A 20,357-nucleotide genomic window follows, 5' to 3' on the forward strand; every position below is an offset into this window, starting at 1 on the left:
GGATACACCCAGGGCTTTTTTTCAGCTGGAATGTGGTGGAACGGAATTCTGGCATCTCCTGAAAATGGTCACATGGCTGGTGGCCGTGCCCCCTGATCTCCTGGCAGAGGGGAGTTTAGATTGCCCTCTGCGCGCTGAGCAGTGTGGAGGGCAATCTAAACTCCCCTCTACCTAGAGATCAGGGGGCGGGGCCACCAGCCATGTGACCTTAATTTGCCGAGGGCGATTTAAACTTTAAAAAACTCCCCCTTTGTTCCAGATGACCCAAAGTGACGTCATTGTGTGGTCCTGGGAGTGTGCACTCACTTTGCGCATGTGGTACCAGGGACACTACCCCCTGCCAAGAGTTGCCCCCTGTGCTGGCAACCCACTGAGTTCTACCACCTCTTTTCCCAGGAAAAAAAGCCCTGGATACACCCCAGCTAGTTTAATGAAACCATGGTTTTATCAGAGGTTTGACCTGAGCCATAATATGTCTTATACAACCACACAAAGTCCAAAACGGTGCAAATTAGAAGGCATGTTTTAACTACCCTGTAAAGTTAAGATTCATCCCTTGAGTGTCAATTTGACTCCATATCCCATAGGTTCATTAATGTCTAAGCTGACTCACTATAATTTCTCATAAGATATAAATCATTGCATTTAAATTATAGTCTGATGTGATAAACCATGTATTAACACAAACATATTTAGACAAGTTACTACAAAACCTATGTGTAACCTTTACTATCCAATAAGGATTCTTATTTCCCAGTGATATACACACCTACAGCAAAGGTAAGCATGAAAGAAAATGTGGCCTGCAAACTTCTAAATAATAAATTGTTTAAAAACAACTATTTGGGTACGTCTATTGAACTCAAATGAAATAATTATAAATCATTTTATTAAATAAATAATAATCTCTGCTTAGTAATTTCTTGTGATACTGCCCGTTCATATGATTAGAAAGAAAAGTATTTTAAAAAATAGAGTTCAAGTCTGTGAAATACATTGAATATATTTTAATTAATATTTTATTTTTATAAGAGATAGTGTTAACCTAGAAAAGGGTTCGAAGGAAAACAGTGACAATAATAAATATGTATGAGGAGGAGGTGCTTTTATAATAATAATAACATTCAATTTATATACCACCCTTCAGGACAACTTAACACCCACTCAGAGTGGTTTACAAAGTATGTCATTATTATCCCCACAACAAAACACCCTGTGAGGTGGGTGGGGCTGAGAGAGCTCCAGAGAACTGCGACTAGCCCAAGGTCACCTAGCTGGCTTCAAGTGGAGGAGTGGGGAATCAAAACCGGCTCTCCAGATTAGAGTCCTGCGCTCTTAACCACTACACCAAACTGGTAGAGAAACTGTTTAGTCAACAAAAACTGATAATTGAATAAAAAAATTTCCCTCAGCATAAGTATTTCCCTTCACCATTATTCTATCACATATTATTTATTCTATAAATTCTTAGACTGTATCCTTAGGAACTTCTTAGGAACTTCTTAGAAGTAAGCACTAGTTGATTCATGTTACATGTAAAATAATACATGTAATGTCTTATTTATAAAAAGGCACGCTGTTAGTAAGGTCATCTACATTTTTTTCTTTGCATTTTTCATTTTAGGTGAAAAATAAGGCATTTCAGTTTGTTAGTTGCACAGAAGGACAGACGGCAGACATGTCAAACTCAATGTTCTATGCAGTGAATTGTCCTGTTGATTTCCTAGGGTTGCTGGTTCCCCTGATGGGGGTGGGGTTTTTCCTGCTCCCAGCCTGTGCCCGCCACCACCACTCACTTGGCCAGTGGGAGGAAAAAGTACAGGAAGAGGCCTCCTTGGGCACGCTCCCGATGTGGTGTGATGATGTCATTTCCAGGAGTGACATCATTGCACAGGCCTCAGGAGCATTCTAGGGCTTCATGCCAGGCCGAATAATAAATAATCAGCTCATCTGGGGCCCAAATCAGCCCTGTACAACACCTAGGAACACTCCGGGGGGGGGGGGGCTGCATGATGACATCACTTCCAGAAGTGACGTCATCACACTGCACTGGAGCGCATGCACGCCAAGCGTGCACACGTGAACATCATAGAGGTAAGTGCTGGGTCCCTTCCCTCCTGTGGGACGGTAAGGGGACTTGGCAACCCTAGCAGAGACACCAGCTGGTGATCAGTGTAGTCTTTTGTTTAAATTGTTCTTTCTCATAGAAAATCTATTAGGAGAGGCCTAGCAGGGAGGAAACATAGTATGTGAAGAATACTGTGGACATTTCTCATGATATGATAAAATTGAGCAATATGTGGAAGTCATAAATTTTACAAAGCGACTCTCAACTATCCTTGAAAGCAGCAGTTTCAACCCTTTCAGACCCAGAACCTACCTTTAATCTGCAACACTGGGCACATTTTTAAGGAATTTCACACATCAGCTGTTTAAAAGGGAAAAAATGCTCTGGAGTTCCCAATCTGATTTTACCCTGTTCTACAGAAACTTGGTACAGACAAGAGTGAATGCATGAGGAGGGATAGCAGGCATGACAGCCCTGGCCCTTGCCTCCACACCATCGCTTGGTCATCTGCAGGGGTGTCCAGTTGGAGAAAGTGGCTGGCTGACTGGCGGTGCATATGCACCCTGTGATCAGCTTTGCTGCTTTCCAAACATCACTGATCCCAGGAAGGGGGAGTTTCTGCTGCCACTTCCTCTACCTGGTAACCCTTGCCGACAACCAGGCAATTACATGGAGACAAGTGGTGGAGTCAGCATCCTCAGGCCTGGTCTCCCTCCCTACACACATTAAGTAAATGTGTGGGGAAATCATGCGTACCAGGCCAGAGATAACTCCTATTAACTTATTTTTGATGACTTCTTGAAAGATTAGCCACATAGGGTTTCGAGCCGTTTTGCCTCTTTCCTAAATGTCTATAACTCAAACTAATTTGCAGGAACAAAGAAGAAAAAAGAATGATTATAGTGGCAAATAGGATGTCTTGGATATTTGCATAGCGAGAGAACAAAGAAACCCACGGATGAATGGATGCTCGCCGTTTTAGATAACTCCCAGAATCAATGCAGAATTTCAGCCCTAATAGGGTTACGTTGTGACCAAATACCACCCCAAGAAACCTGGGGCTCTATAAACCTGGGACTATCGTAAAGATGCGAGGCTCTTGATTTATGGGAAACTTGTCCTCAATGCTCTTTAACATCCACATGGAGAAATATGTTTTAGTTTTGGAGGTTTGGACTTCACCTTCAGCTTTAAAAAGCATTTCTCTCTCTCAGCAGAGAATGGGAGTGGGGGAGGGTGAGTCAGGTTGATTGTTCTCCAGCATTACCCAGTCCAATGCTTTAGACATGCTGACGGCTTCCTTGGCTGGAGACAATGAAACAGTCAGTTCACACCTCCAGCTGGAAGCTGATGCCTAGCAGGAAAGAAAGACTTGGGATGCTTATGATGCTAGAAGGTCTCTTCCTGGAGATTTCAGGAAAGGCTTCTTTGACTTGCAGGAAGATGGGCAAACAGAGATAATAAGCCTCCTTGACGTGGAGGGGGAAGGAGTTATGAAAAAAAGGAGTTATGAAAAAAAACCTTCTGAGAACTGAAAAAGCCAAGAGAGTGGCATAGGCCCAGGCAGAAAGTTGGATGGCAGTTGGTGGCTAGATGCCCTGGAGGGCAAGACGGAGCAGTGACTATGGGTCAGTAGAACTATTCCTCTACAATCCACATGAAGCACTTGGAGAGATCATCTCGAGATTTGGACTAAATTGTCATCAATATGCAGATGTCCTTCAAGGTCTCTGCCTTCCCAACGATTGTCACTTCTGTCTTGTCTGGGTTCAGTTTCAATTTGTTTGTTTTCAGCCATTTGACCACAGTTGTCAGGCAGCGACCCAAGGTTTCTACTGCATCTTGCAGTGATTGGGATAGTGAAGTATAGAGCTGGGTGTCATCCACATATTGATGGCATTCATTTCCATAGCTATGGATGAGTTCTCCTAAACAAGATGGGGGATAAGGCTGCGCCCTGTGGAACTCTGCTAGATAATCCTTGCTCTGGAGATAGCTGGTCTCCCACAACAACCCTCTGAGTCCATCCCATGAGAATCAATTTAAATCAGTCCAAAGCACATCATTTGATGCTCACTTCTGCCTCCAAACATGTCAAAAAGTTGGCATGGTCTACTGTGTCAAAGGCTGAAGATAGATCCAAGAGGAGAAATAACAAAGCATGGCCTTTGTCTATATTTAGGCAGAGATCATCCACTAAAGCTACTAGAGCTGTCTCTGTACCATGGCCTGGCCTGAATCCAGACTGAAAAGGGACTAAACACTAGAATAATCCAAGAAGACCTGAAGCTAAACACCTACTGCTTTCTCAATCACTTTTCCTAGACAGGGCCGATTAGAGACTGGGGCAATAGTTGGCTATGTCATTTTTGTGTAGAGATTTTTTTTAAATTAGAAGGTGGATAACCACCTGGTTGAGTGGCTATAGAAAAGTGCCCTGAGGTAGTGATTGATTTATAGTAGACCTCAAGGCTCATATATGTGGTCCTTACTTGATTTTTAACAGCCAAGATGAGCAAGCATCCAGTGCACAAGTAGTAATCTTCACAGTTGCCAGGATCCTGTCAATATCCATCATTGTAACTGGCTAAAAGTGGTCCATACTTGAACCAGATGTTGTATTAAGCATTTCTTCATTGTAAAGGTTCCGATTTAGTTAGTTAGAAGATGTTGCGATACCTTGGATAGTTCAGATGGTCGCGAACGAACTGATTGCAATGGTTGCAGAAAAATGTTTCTTTGCTGCTCTCATCTCCACTTCATTGGTCTTCCAATGCACTCTGTAGTACACTCTATCAGTTACAGCCAGCACACTGGAAGTGATAACTAGACATGGGCATGAACAGCATTACGAACAGAAAAAAACCACAAACAGCCTGTTCGTCTGTTCGCGAACAAGCTGTTCTTGAGGCTCCGTTCAAAACGAACAAGTGGTCGTTGCAAGCCTTGTTCGTTGCCTTCATCAGCCGTTTGTCAAGCCAGACCATTTGGGGTCTTTCAATCAATACCCCTGGCAATGGCAGGGACTGAACTCTGTCTGAACTCCTTCTGGCTTTAACTTTGCAAAGTACTTCCAGCAGAGAGTCCCGTTTTTGCCACTGTGTAGAAAAAATGACAACAAAGGGGGAGAGCCATGCATCACACCTTTCCCAGGGTGCGATGTCTCTGAAACTTGGGGGGTCTTCGGAGGACAGTGAGGACTATGTCTCCTGCAAATTTGGTGGGTATTGGACATCGGGAAGGTCAGTTTGTGGGGTGTTTAAAGGGCCCTGCCCCTTGCACATGGCAGGAAAGGGCCCTTTAAACTATCAGCTGGCAGGCGGTAGGGGGGAATCCCCCCTGCCATCTGCCAGCTGATAGTTTAAAGTGATCTTTAAAGGGCCGCAAACAACGAACATGTTTGTGAACAGGGTCATGTTCATTACTGTTCGTTGTTTGTGGATGGCAACGAACAACGAACAGCTTGTTTGAGGGTTTTTTTCCCGTTCATGCCCATGTCTAGTGATAACCAAAAGTGACTCCATTGAGTCCCCCAAGTGATGCTGTAGCACTCAGTCAAAACTCTATGGTTAAACATAAAGTTTGGGCTGAATGCAGGGGTTCTGCTGGCAACTTGGTGTCATCGCTTTTGGTTGCTCTGGAAATGGAACCCACCACATTGCCAGCAGTATTGTTACATTGCTGGTGAGGACCTCTGCAACAGGTTAAACTTCTGCTAGTTGCCAACTTCATGCTGGCAACCCTACATGTTGCACCAATGTCACAACATCATTTCTGGCTCAGACCTGCAAGAGTCCTCATTGTGTTGATGTGATGCTCTAGGATTCCCGCCTCCCCCCCCCAAGTTCATAATGTGGATGCAATGAAGTCACTTCTGAGTTCGCACCAGAAATGATGTCATGGCAGCCGCATGGTGACTATTTGCCTCCCATTTTCTCCTGCCACAGCAGGAAACCTGGCAGTCGTAGCATGCCATCTATTCTGGTTTCTGGTTTGCTTCTGAGGCTGATACCAGGTGCTGGTTTAGATCTTATGCCCAGAGTACTTAAAGGGCCATCTCCACCTATTCTGTCCATCTTGGGAAATCTGCACGAGGGGGCTTCCTTAGGGAACCAGTGTTAACAGAATTTTGGTTGGCTGTGATGAGGGAGGGGCTTTTAAAGGAACACCCTCTCCCAGAATTTGAGAGTGAGCACATCCCAGAAGGCTTTCCAGACTGGTTTAAAGACCTACCCTTTCTGGACAGCATTTTATTTAGGCTGAGAGGTTGCAATTGTTGGTGCCTAAGCTTCTCAAGTATTGTTTTAATGATTTTTAAAAATTTAATATCATTTAGTTTCAAATTGTATTATGAACCATCATGGGGGCTGTTTCTAGGTGACCTACATACTAAACAAATAAACCAACACGTCTTATTTCTGAGGAAATATTTAAGCACACTAATATAACTGGGTTTTAAGGTTTTAAATCACAAGTTATAGGACTCTGCGCTTCTACTGTGAATGCAAATATCGGCTAGTGGTATTCTGAAATGTTGCAGTTTTTTAAGTCTTTCCCTTTCGTCACCCATGAAATTCCTGTGCGGGCGTTGCACAGATGCCCCTCTGAATTTTGAGCAATATCTTTGTTTCTAGGAAATGATTAAAAATATTTCCTTTTACATCTGGAATGATTATGATGGTGCTGTATACCGGAAAATCCTGACAGTAGGCACAGTAAAAATTATGAAAAAAAAATAGTGGCAGCAATTAACCTGTTTAAATATGTAGAATTTCTAAGTAGGTGGCAGATTTTAAAAATTGTGTGAAGTCTGCCTATAAATATCTGCTATTGAACTGCCCCCGCACAATCTTTATGGTCAGCAGAGGGTGGCAATTTGATATTGTCCTCCATGTGTCCGATACAAACGTAGAAGTTATTTACAAAGTTGTTCTTCACTGGCCACACCCTGGCTTTGGAACTTCCTTCAGAAGTCTGCCAAATTTGAGCTTGTAGGGAGGCTTTTATTTGGGTAGGTATTTAGGAGCTGGGGATTAGATGTATTTATTTGTATACAGACTGTGAATGTATATTAAGACTCTGAGACATATCATATGATACATTTTCATATTAGGGTGAAGACAGACATACTTTCTGAAGTGCAGCAGAAGTCATTTGAACACTCGCTTGCTGCATTCTGAGGCATTTGCTTTCAGGGTGGGGACTGTACGTGTACATTCAAACCTCTCCTACTGCATCCTTATGTTTTATATTCTGAAAATCTTTTTTTAAAAAAATCCTGTAGTGTGAGGCCAAGCCGCTGCCTCTCCTGTGCCATCAGCCATCCCGTCGCAGGCCAGTCAGAGATGTCTCAAGCCTAAGAAAGAAAGTGAGGCAGGTCATAGCATCACCCAGGGCTCCCCTCCTCTCTTGGATAGACTCTGGCCCTGTCGCCCTTACCAGCCACTATTCTCTCTGGATTGTTCTGGACTCCCTGGTTTTATTCCCTCACAAATTCCCACCCCTGCCCATTAGTAGTTAGGCTGCAGCATGGATTGCCCTAGGTAGCCACACCTGGCTGGAAGTCCACACCAGCCCCAGCTGGGCTTGTTGGGACAGACTTTGGCCTCCACTGACTCCCCTGAGCTTGCTGCCAGCTCGTTCTGCCTGTGTGCCAGGGCTGCCAACTCCCAGGCTGGGTGGCCACTTGCCCCGCCCATGTTGGTGCTGAGGAACGTCCTGGGCTCTGCTGCTGGAGCACTGCCATCCCTGAGAGCCCTGGGGCTGTGGCTTGTCTTGGTTGCTCCTGCCTGTGTTTCTCTTGGGCTTGGCCTCCCTATGTCCCTCACTACAGTCAGGCGGGAGCTTGCAGCGTTGATGGGAGGGGTTGTCAGGTCCTCTCGTTGAGCCTCTGAGGGAGCCATCCCCCAGAGGCTCTTCTAAGGCCGGCCTTGGGGGCCGGACATGTAGGTTTCACTGAATTTACAGGACAGATTAGGAGTATAAGTGTAACCAACTAGCTAAGTAATTAAATAAACAATAAGCTTCTTATGTGGTAGAACTCACATGACTCTAATAAGGTCATTCAAAAGGTTATAAACAAAACCTGTTTCTAGGCTTGTTATCCAAGACGGATTATTAAAGTTGTAAATGAGCTCTTTTCTCCATACCATAACAAACTCCTTAGAGGAGCCAGCAAGATATACAACAGCCGTTAAGAAACTTGTCATTGCTTCCCCTGGGTCTCAGACCACACCTACATCTTCAGCACTGTAGGGAGGTCCCCGGGTATCTTCCTCGGCCCACTGCCATGTGGGGCCTTGGATATGCCTTCCTCCCAGGGATGCTTTCCTCCTGCCTGCTGCACCATCTTGCTCCTGCTGCCCAGCCTGGCTATGAGGAGTCAGGGAGTTCCTCCCCAGTGCCCCCTCTTTAGCCACCTGCTCCATCGCCCTTTCCAAGCCCAACTCAGTTCTGGCTTTCCTTGCACCTACACGTCAAGTGAGCCACAAATCCTCTCTCCTGGCTCGTGCACCTTCTTCTCCCTTGTCCTCAGCCTTGCACCAGCTGTCTTTTTGACATCCTGACAGGTCATGCAGGCTCTGCCACCCCAGTGGCATCCCGCTGTCCTCTTAAAGTGCTGATAGCCCCCTCCAGCTGTGCACGTTACAGTGACAAAAAGTTCACATTGGAATGTTGGTGTCGGGCCCAATGGAGGACCGTGAAAGAATAAGGTTGTAAGGTAAGCATCCACCACTGGACTTGCTCATTGTACTAGTCCCTGTCTTTCATCCAGTGGAGGGCTGTGTGTTCTGACATTTAATTAAAAGGGTTACGCAATAAATAATAGCAGAGGGAAGTTACAGCCCAATCACAGGAACAAGATCCAGCCAAGTGATCATGACTGTGCTCCCGCTATCCAGCAGGGCAGTAACTGGATGCCCAAAAAGATGGCCTTGCACAAACAACAGTGGGTCTGCCGACTCCTTGGATGCCCCCACCAGGGCACACTCCATGAACAGGCTGCCACACTGATAATGCCCCATCTGCCCACAGGTGAAACAGGGGCCCCTCCTGGGTCTAGGTGCAGGGACCTCCCATGACTCTCCCCGAGCTTCGGCCCTCCACTGGTCTCCTGGGGTCACTCCAATGCATCTTTCACCAGGCTGCCCAGGTCAGTTGGTAGGTACATCAGGGGCCTGGCTGTTATCCCAGGGGACTCAGTGCACCACTTGGGCACTCCATCGATATGGCCTGGCCCCTCTTTGCCTCCCCTGCTGGGGACTCTTGCCTTTCCATGGCGGGCCTTCCTTTGTTCTCAGAGTGCTTATCCTTCCACAGCAGTGCATGCTATCTTGGCTGCCCAAGGGCTAGGGCGTCCAGTGATTCAAGGTGCTGACACAGGGTGTGGCAAGCCTCCAGCATCAGCATAAGGAGTTGCTCCATCATGGCTTTGTCCATAACCAATTCTGCTTGGGCTTCTTCTGGCTTTAGCCACTTGAGAGCCAGTTCTTACAAGGCATGGACTGTCTCAAAAGGGCTTTTAGTCTTTGCTCCCTTATAGGCCCTGAATCTCAGTAGTGATACACAATTTCTGGAAAATGACCTTTTTTACCTTGTCAAAATCCCCTGCATCTCCCACATTCAAGGCCTGGTATAAAGACAGCGCCAGCCCAAACAGGAAGGGCCCTAACATTGAAACCCATGTTTAGGCCATGCAATGGCTGTGGCTGTCCTTTCAAAGGCCTCCAGGTATGCTTCTGTAGGACCAATAACAAAATATTTTTTTTTTATTTTTCTATGGAAGTGTAAGTGCTATAGTGCAGTATATTGAACAAAATATACTGCACTATAGCACTTGCACTTTCATAGAAAAATAAAAAAATATTTTGTTATTGGTCTCTTTGGACCTTTGGTCCTGTCAGTCTACTGGTTGCTGAGACCTTTCCCCTGTATTGTTGTATCTATGCTTCTGTAGGAGCCATCCTTGAGACATGGAAAAGCTCACTGGTTGGGGTCCCAATTGCCTGTGTTACCCTGGTCAGGAAGTGGCCCTGGCTAGCTCCTCACCCACTGGTCATGCACCACCTGCTGCTGATCCATTTGCTACCATCCCTCAAAGTGAGTTAGGTCAACAGCGGAGACAGCTGCCGCGAGTGTCTCAGGGACATCTTCACCTGAGCTCTTCAGATCCTGAATGAGCTCCCTAAATTGGTCACTGACCCTGCGGGTCACTGGCCAGGATGTGTTTACTTCCGGCCAGGTGGGTCGAGCATGGAGAGGCTGGGCAGGCTGGAAGTATGTGGCACATAACTATTTAGAGGCTTGTGGCTTTCACACATTCCACAGAGAAGCCAAAAGTGCTCTTTTTAGGGAAAGGGAAACTTTTCTAAAGAAAAGAGAGATTGTCATGTCTGTACCCCTCCATCCACGCCATTGTTCTATGTGTTGAACCATTGCTAATGCTGTACCTTGATTTCATTTTGCAAATGCTCTAACCATCACTTTCGTTTCTCTAGCAGCCTGAGAACACAGCTGTCTTATCTCTTTTCTTTGAAGCTCACAGAAATGACCTTGTACTGTCTGAAATGTTACAGTTTACTCTCATGGATTCCCAGGCCATTTCCCACGCAAACCTGTGGTCTAGGTGGGAGGGGGGAAATGAGTGGGTATTTAGAGTTGTACTTTCTTCACGTCACTATTCCTATCACGGAAACGTGCATTGCTTAGATGCTTTCTTGCCTCTGAGTAATTCTATGGACATATACATGGAAATGATTGGATTTCTGAATAAAACCATTTAACCAAGAGCTTGGACTTCTTGTTGCAATGGTACAGGGACCTGTCTACCATATCCTGTCATCCAGTTTTGCGACACAGGAATAACCCATTCATGGTTGCCACACTGTGAATAATTTTCATAGGCTGTTCATATTTCAGCAGCTGATTCTCTAATAAATAGAAAATGTATTTCTGACTGTTTTTTACATAGTTTCCATTAAGGTGGAATCTTGTGAGCTGAGCAGTCTGATCTTGTGGCTATTTACTCAGAAGTAAGCCCCAGTGACTTAAACAGGGCTTACTGCCAAGTAAACATGCACAAGATTTCAGTGTGCTTAACTCTGTGTTGGATTGTGGTAAGTGTGTTCATAGAGAAAAAGGACTTCTGGAGGCAGCAAAGAGTAACATAAATGTTGTTATTCTATAAAGTGTCACTAGATGTTTGTGGATTTTTTAAAACACCAAGTATATCCTCTTTCAAAAGCTGGAACAGATGAGTTGTTTGACAGAAACACATACACACATGGTATTACTGGTTTGTTTCCATCATAATTTGAAAGTAGGCAATTCTTTGTATGGTAATAAGGGCCTATAATGGCAATTGAGTGGCTGCCAATTTCAAAAGGAAAAATTAAAACGAAGCAATATTACTGGGTGCCTGTTATTATACATAACAAGCCCTTGAAGTTATAATAATTTTGTTCCGTATTTAGCTGAGTGGCTAGCCCTAGCTCCATTTACTCTTTCACTGTCCCTGCCAATCCATTTGACAGAGAGAAAGACCTACTGAAGCTGAAAAATGCCAACCTGCCCCAGTGAAAGGAACATTTCTACACCATCTCCTCTCTCCCATTTGTACACAAGGAGGCTTGAATGCTCACTATTTGGTCCCATTGCCTCTGGCTCTAGTTTTTCAGGAATAAGGACTAACAACACTAATTTAATACCTGGGCAAGAAACAGAACAACAGAATACTCCAACTAGGACTAAGATCTGAGTTACCCAGGTTCGAATCCCCACTCGATTGTGGAAGCTCAGTCGTGGGTGACTCTGGGCCAGTCCAACCATCTTAGCCTAAACTACCTCACAGATGTGTTGTGAGGATAAAATGAAGGAGAGGAAAATGATGTAAATCATTTTGAGTCTTCATTAGAGAGAAAGGCGCAGTAAAAATGAAGTTAAAAAATTGAACAAATTTTCTTGTCCCCCATCTTACTATTCAGCCAAGATATTTATATCACAGTGTTTTCTGGGAGACTCCTATCAAACATATTTGGAGTACACGTGCGCACATATGCACACACTAATCAATGTCACAGAAATTCATGGCAAAGAGAAAACTTGGGAGTTTTAAAATATGGAAAATGAAGAAAAAAACTGTCAATTTTTTTTCACAGATCTAATTTTAGACAGTTCAAGTTTAGTGATTCCTTAACAGGAGGTATCTCAGAAAAAATATAAATTATTTCTAGGTCATAAACATTATGGCCGTTTTCACACGTGCCCCGGGGAGATCGTGCAAACTCACGGCATGAAGCATCTCCCTAGCACGATCTCCTGGCACGATCCCCTTTAATGGCCCAATGATGACAGAAAAAGTGCCATTAAACGGGATCATGCTGGGAAATCGCGCGAGGAATATGCTTTTATGCCGTGCGTTTCGCGCGATCTTCCAGGCGCATGGCCGTGTGAAAACGGCCTATTTATGACACAGAGATCAGCTTAATTTAACATACTGTGATTCATTTCTTCATGATCTGGTTGAAGTTCTCCTTCTAAAAATACATAACCATGGTACTAATAGACCATGTTATATGGTTTTTAAAAAGTTAACTACCAGGTTTAAAGCTCACTGTGAGACTTGCTATTAAGATTCAGTAGAGTTCATGTGTTTTGTTCCTTTTTAACTCAGATTTTTTTTCTGTATGCACTAGAATATTTTCTACATTAATTCCAAAATCACAGAATGTCCTTTCCTGCAACTTTTAGTTTATTTGCATCTTTCCTCCCCTCTCCTCCACTAATACGCACATTTACCTTGATTATACACTGCAAAAGAAGCAAATATGATGTTATCACATATATGATGTTACCAGTAAGCTTTTGGTGTGGTGTGTTGCTCTGATGGTAAAACACTGCTCCAAAGGAACAATGATAATTCAGTCACACTCAGACTGCTTTTTTCGCAGTGTTTTATCAATGCATATGCTGACATCAGTAATGTAGATAGGTTGGAGAGATATACAAATGAACTAAAGGGATGGATAACTCTGGCAAACTGAGCCTGTGCAGTGCTTTGCATAAAAGTTGGAACTAAAAAGTAGAACTGTGAAGGATTTCTAACGCACTGGTTCCATTTTGGAAACAAGACTGCATCGTTTGGAATTCCAAAATCCTAAAAGAAAAATTTGGACATGAAGTTTGATAATTGCCTGTATCCTACCACAGCACCCAGCAAACTTTGAGCTTTCCTCCAGCTGAAGGAACCATCCTTTAACTTCCATCAGTGGAAAAGCCCTTTAAGTTGAAGGAAGGTTTCTTAGGCTGGAGGAACGCTTCAGACATTGCTGAGAATGGGTACAAATCCAGATCAATAACCCTACCTTTCATATTTTGCCATATATCATTCTCAGTCCTATTCTTTCCATGTTATAGGGGTTTTGCACACATATTATGTATCCTTCATTATAAAAATCCATTCTACCTTCATTTGCCATGGCCTGAAATACCTTTCTTCTTTTCCCCATCCCTTTGCTTTTTAATATCCAGCCTGATGAAGAGCACTGCAGAAGTCCAAAGCTTGCACACCATTTTGTGTCATTTGGGTTGGTCTTAATAAAAGGAATAATGGATTTTTTTAAAATTTTTCTTTGGACCAACATGGCTATCTGAAACCTCTGTTCCACTATTCATGTAAACCATGGTTAAGAAAGCATAACTGTGGGCTCTTGGGATGTTCCAGATTTCCAAACCATGCTTTTTGAGCCTAATGTTTCCAGGGGTCATTTCGCAGAAAAAGAGCTGCAGGAACTCATTAGCATAACTAATTAGAATAACTCATTAGCATATGCCATGCCCCTTGCCATCACCTGAAGTGTGTCATTAGCATAACTGATTTGTGTATGCCACACCACCTGACATCACCTATCCTGGCTGTTTTGGACCCAATCCTGGCCATTCAAGGACAAAATTGGGCCCAAAATGGCAAAAAGGGGCTGAAAATGGCTGAAAAGGGGCCCAAAATGGATAGGATTGGGCCACTTCTGAGTGGAACCGTGATCCACCACCCATCAGAGGCCCAATCCTGGCCATTTTGGAACCAATCCTGGCTGTTTTGGGCCTGATCCTGGCCATTTTGAGCACGAAGTGGGCCCCAAATAGCTGAAAGGGACCCCAAACGGCCAGGATCGGGCCCGAAATGGCCAGGATTCGGCTTCTGCCAGACGGGGGAGTGTTCTCTCACTTGGCAGTGGCCCGATCAGGGCTGTTTTGGCCCCAATTTGGGACAAAACTACCCGATCCAGGCCGAAATGGGCACAAAATGGCCAAAAATCAGGTGGGCAGGGCCACCAGACAGGTTACCTCTTTGGAGAACTGCTGGAACTGTGTTCTGGTGCATCCCCCTCGAAATGAGCCCTGAATGTTTCAACGTACATGCCATGGTTTGTGCTAAGATTTTCATGATTGCTGAGTTGACTATCCATTGATCTGCCTCCAGAGACTGCTGTATCGTGGAGATGGGACTGAATGTATGAATCTAAAAAGATGGGAAACAACGGCATACAAGCAGCCCCATGCCATGGTTTGCCTGTCGAATACCTGAAAGTTCAACCTACGGTTCTGCTTCTAAACTAAGAATAATGTAAACTTTGTTTGGGTTGATGCTTGAATCGGCATTCCTGCTATAGATGAGACTCATCACATTCCTCAAGGCATTCCCCTGTCCCCCAGTAGCAGTGGAGATCAGTGGCCTGCTGTGGGAAGAGGAAGGCAGGACAGTTCCATTCTGCTGATGGAAAATTTAGTCTGGATCCAATTTAATGTCTTTACTGCTTGCTCATAAAAGCTCAGCCCAGAAAACCTCTCAGAGCTCAATGTATTTTGGAAGCACCTGCACACAGAGGGACAGGCAAAAGGAAACAAAAGAAAATAATTTCTTCAGCCCACATTTGGAATGAGAAACAACTTCAATTTACCAGCTCAGGTTTTCCAGCTCCCCTTTCAATGAGTCATGCTGTGAAGATGTGGGAGCTGGAAACTATCTCAAGGGAGATGCAGCATTATCATTCCACGTAGAATTACACGCCCTCACTGCTCACCAATTTTCTAGCAATCAGGAAGAAATGAAATATAAGAGGCTGACTGGCAACTCTTCTGTTCTGACTTCTGAGACATGCAGAATGCTACAAACATGGACCAACATTTGCTTATCCTGATGGTGACTTATGTCTTTGTTGTATGTATGTATGTATGTATGTATGTATGTATGTATGTATGTATGTATGTATGTATTTTATTGTAACGGTCCTTAGACCAGCTATATATAATAAAATCAAAGCATAAAACAAGATAGAATACATTGTTTAAAATTCATATACTTCAAATAAAATATCCAAACACATATCCTAATACATCAATATAGAGGTAAGCTTAACAAAATCCTGAATGAATTTTGTTTCACTGTATTCTCCTGATATAAAAGCAGTATTTGTTTACAATTCCATTCTCTGGCAAGAATGAGAAATAAATGATTTAAAATACTATGGTCAGTTTTCTAGGCCACTTTTCTCATGTTCACATGAGTGAAAGCTCCCCGTTCATCATTACTGATATTCTGATATTAAAGAAATTAAATGGGAGGGGGGAGGGAGTTCCACTGATTTCTATCACATTATCCCAAGGGAGCCTCGAGGCAGAACCTCAGGGGATTAAAACAATATAGTGATTCTTAGAGAGATTCCCAGGGATTTAATTATTTTCATAATGAGGTGCCTTATGTCTAACATTTTAATTTGGGTTAAAAAACACTTCGGGAAACTTCATCTCCAGAAGTTTAAAAGCATGTGATTGCTACCATATGGAAGCTTCCATTTTTCTTAAGTTGTTTTAGAGTTTCTAATGTATGAGGATGGCACTGTAACTGACAGTTTTAGACATTTCCTTCTCTGTATATCAATGCTGCTGGTTTTGATACTGCATTTATTCCTAATAGTCTTTTGAAAATGTGGCCAACATAGCTCATAGCCTTTCTCTACATGCTAGAGAATACATCTCTCCTTTTCTTTTACCTTTCATTTATTCTCAGCCCCCTACCCCACGGACTCTCAGGTGGAGAGAACAGTTCCTTCCCTTCTCTGTGCCCACAATTGTTTCCTGCTTTTAATGTAAAGTTCTCTCCAGCTACAGCTCAGAACACTTTGGCACAATGGCCGAAATTTAAATAACCCATTGTGGAAATTTGAAAAGAAGCCAACTCAGCTCACCGTGTAGCGGCGTGACCTTCCTGCGTGTGTGAGGGTGTCCCAGGTCTTCCCTCTCTTGTGCCTCTTTTCCTCTCCCAAAAGCAGGCTGCCTGCCTCCCCTCATGCAGTCTTTACAAAGTAGTAAGAAGGCTAATTTTAGGGTACTTCATCATAGTGCCATGGAAAGCCATGGTGTCATTTCAAAATCAGCAGCACATGGCACGGCTTTGAGCTGCTGCTGTTGTCGTCGTTTTCTGAGGGGAGACGAATTGTGGCCTCAGTTTTATCGGTCTCTCAACTTGTCCTATTAGTGATAAACCCCCTCACAGCACACTAGAACTAACCATCCATTCCCCCCAAAACAAAAGATCCTGGAAATAACCATGGGGACATATATTTGAGAGAAGGGCCTGTCCTTCAGCCCCAGTATTGGCTTCTTATGCAGTCCTATATACAGAATGTCATCAGAAGCCTCTATAGTGCTCCCCCACCCCATATCTCTGTGTTTCCATATCCTGACACATCTCTGCCTGGGATTTCACTCTTCCAACTCAGCCACCTTTAGCAACCTGAAGGGGTCTTGTTCTCTTAAATGACTACTTATTCTCCATTATTGACTCTTATTCCTGCAACTTAGGTCTACCAGAGCCCATCTATATGAGGAGCCACCTCTCTCTCTCATCCTTAAAATCCTTCCTCAAAACCCACTTTCCCCCATGAAGCTTTTGGTGTAACTAACACCTTGCAGAAAGTAAGTGTAAATACCTGTAATTGCACTGATGCACATACTGCCCTAGGATCACTAGCTTCTGTCTTTCCCTTCCTCTCCTCCTTCACCTACTGTTGCCTCTCCATCTGTAAGTCCCTTGGTGCATGGACTTAGATGCTTTGTTTATGTTACACTGTAAAGCCCCATGTATATTGATGTTGTTGTAATAGGAGGTGCTTCAGAAGAGCTTTGTGACTTCAGGGGGTACCCATTTGAAAACAGCTGCCTTTGTCATAGGAGGACTCTTGGTTTGGAATCTCACAACAATGCCCATGTTTTGTGATTTTGCTGGGGTGCCCACTCCCTGTTCTCCAAATTCCAAATCTGCCTGCAGGTTCAACATGAGTGGGGAATGAGGATCCCTGAACTGGACAAATTATCGGAGACCTGTTTTTTCACTGGTTTGTAATAGAACTAAATGCACAGTTGTGATGAACAGAGCTGGAAGGCTGGTATTGAGCTTGGTTTGATCATGTGAAATATGGCAACTGTAGAGAAGATCTTGGGAGCCTTGTGAAACCTGCTTCCATTTTCACATTTGAGTGTTCCAACGTTACTAGGAAAAGTGGCCATTTCCTGTCTGGCTCCTTATACAGACTGGAAAATGTGAACATGGAAGATGGATTAGGAAGTTGCCACCTATTTTTTTAAAACCATTAGTAGCAATTAATGTGTTCAAAACCTTTTCCCCTCATCAACCACGAGATCTTCAAAATGATTCCTTTCCTTCTAAAAAATAAAACTTCGTTAAGTGGAGAACCTTGCATGGATTCTCCACTTAATGGATATGGGGATTGCTTGGTTTGGCAACTTTCATCTTGCCCCTGGAAAACTGCCCATTGCCTAGTTGGTGTCAAGTGACAATCATGGTATTCTAGCTTTAGGATGCTTTGTAAAATTTGCAACAGACGGGCTGTTTTTTTTTTAAAGTTACAAGACATGTGAATGTAGACTTATGGACACTCCATTTATCAACTGTCAGATATTAAAGGAAGCCTGACTGAGCAAATAAGGGAACATGGGCTAAATCTTGAAGGTCCATTTCACGAATTTTGGTGGCTTCTTCCAACACAAGGTGCCTTCCTCTGACGCAAATGGCTCTTCAGAAGAGCCTTCGGAAAGTGCTGCTACAAGTGGGATGAATTTGTGGGATCTTCTGTATGCGTGTGAGCTACTTGCATTTGAATGACGGAGTATATTCCTTCATTAACACTGTAAAAAGCATTTGCAAAGCATCTAAATATTAGACTGATATTTACAGTATGCCATTTGTTTCCACACAGCCGATATTGTTTGCTTTGTAGCATGAAGTTGAGAATTTGGTTCCCTCTGCCTGCAAGTGAAGACACTGCTGCTCGAAAGAACTAGGAAAGAATAGAAACATATTAAGGCTTTTTTTTAACTCAAGGTCAAACTAGACATCATGTGCCTGGGTTAGGGGAAGTCAGCCACATGTATGAATTCATACATTTTCCTGGTCATGTATAAAGCCTTTTGTGTGTGTGTGTGTGTGTGTGTGTGTGTGTGTGAATTTTTCATAAATTGGCTCACATGGGTGAAGAGAACTAAGCCCTGCCACCTTTCCCCCAGAATCACTTTGCTGCACTCCTGAAGAATTTTCCTTTCAGCCTGGATAACTTCTGGTGTCAGAGCTGGCTGAGACTAAACTTCTTAAACTTTAAGCAACAAAGCATAGTAAGATAAGGTATGAGGGAGCAAAGTTTTGCTCCCCTTACCTGCATGCTCCATTTTCAGTAAAAGTCTGTTTTAAAAACTCTCCATCCTGCCTCTTGCTTCAAATGTGACTGGGTGGATATTTGAATGAATTCACATGGCTGCTCCCTTCTCCTCTAAGTTGGTTATGTTTGCATTTCTCAAAACTAGCAGGTTTTAAAATGTTCATATGAATCAGAGAGGGGATGAAAGCATCCTCCAAATAAGTGTAGATCTTCCTTTTAGCTTATTTTAGACTGATAGCCAGGAATTATTCTTCCCTATAAATGTATAACATTATGTGCTCCACAGTTCCCCATGTAGGGAGAAGTCCCTGGAGCATGGCTACTTGATTTGATTCCTATTGGAAGAGAGAACAATGGAGAATTATGGTTATTAATTGGTACTATTTGCTTTATTTACAAACATATTTATAGGTAGAAGCAAAAAGGCACTCTTATCAGGCAGCAGATCCCATACCCTGCATCAGATACTCAGAGAGAGAGAGTCTCTACGAGGTGCTTCTACCAATGCAGGGCAGTTTGCTTCTCTCTGTGGTCCTTCCAAACTTTCAACCTCTTTTCCTCCCCACACATTTCTGCCCCTCCTCCAAGATTAGATGCATACTAAATAAAGAGAGACAAATAAAGAAAACCATCAGTGCCCATTGAGAAGCATTAGCATTCTTTTGTCATATGTCTCCGGAAGTGTGGCACTTCAGTCTAAGCCTATTCACTGCTACCAAACCTACAACAATCAAATAATTCTACAAGGCAGTCTAGTTATAAAATTACATTTTTCAGTCAATTAAGAAAGGGAATAGAGGAATCCTCACAGGAAACAGATTAATTTGGTAAATTCAACACGTTTTGAGTATAAACTCCTTTTTCAGAGCAACTATAAAATACGCATATAAAAATAATTTGGAAGCAAAAGTTTTAAAAAGTATGTCAGGCAAAAATATGCCCTAACCTGTAGTGCTCTAAATGAATGTAATACAGAAAATCACTAATATATTGTTCCTAAAAAGATGTTCAAAATCTCAATGGTTATTAAGACAATAAATAAAACCAGCAGATTCCAGCAGATTTTAGTTTATTTATTTCAAACATTTTTATGCCGCCTTTCCACCCAGTTCAGCGTTCTCGAGGTGGTGAACAATCAAAAACATTAACACAAGCTTTTAAAATACCAAGTATAAAAAGAATTACAAACAATTAGACAACATAAACAGTTAAAATACATACACAGAAAGGAGGATCAGTGAGGGAATGCCAAGCAATAACACATTGTTGCTGCCTCATTTAACTTTCACATTTTGGATTATCAATGTGCCTTATGCTTGACTAGCTTCAATTTCTCAATATTCTCATTGCACATTAAATTTTTCTTAGCAGCTGGTGGACATGTAACAAAGCAAAAAAAATTGGAAACAAATACATTCAATTATTCAGAAAATTTTAAAGACTAATATTCAAATGAAGCCAGAAGCCTTTGTGCTGGGGTTAATGGATAAACAAGTAGAAGCTACACATGGCATACTATTTTGTATATAATAACAGCAGTGAGACTATTATATGATCAA

General features: G+C 43.1%; 1 protein-coding gene across 1 annotated transcript in view; it reads right to left on the reverse strand.

Annotated features, from left to right (window-relative positions):
* MYPN (myopalladin) overlaps positions 1-16,366 on the reverse strand; it is a 102,083-nt gene extending 85,717 nt beyond the window's left edge. The window contains exon 1 of the mRNA XM_054983452.1: positions 16,312-16,366. The gene's annotated coding sequence lies outside the window, so the exon portion shown is untranslated. The remainder of the gene's footprint in view (positions 1-16,311) is intronic.
* Positions 16,367-20,357: the final 3,991 nt, after the last annotated feature.

Source organism: Eublepharis macularius, chromosome 6, assembly GCF_028583425.1.
Source record: "Eublepharis macularius isolate TG4126 chromosome 6, MPM_Emac_v1.0, whole genome shotgun sequence".
Taxonomy (NCBI): Eukaryota; Metazoa; Chordata; class Lepidosauria; order Squamata; family Eublepharidae; genus Eublepharis; species Eublepharis macularius.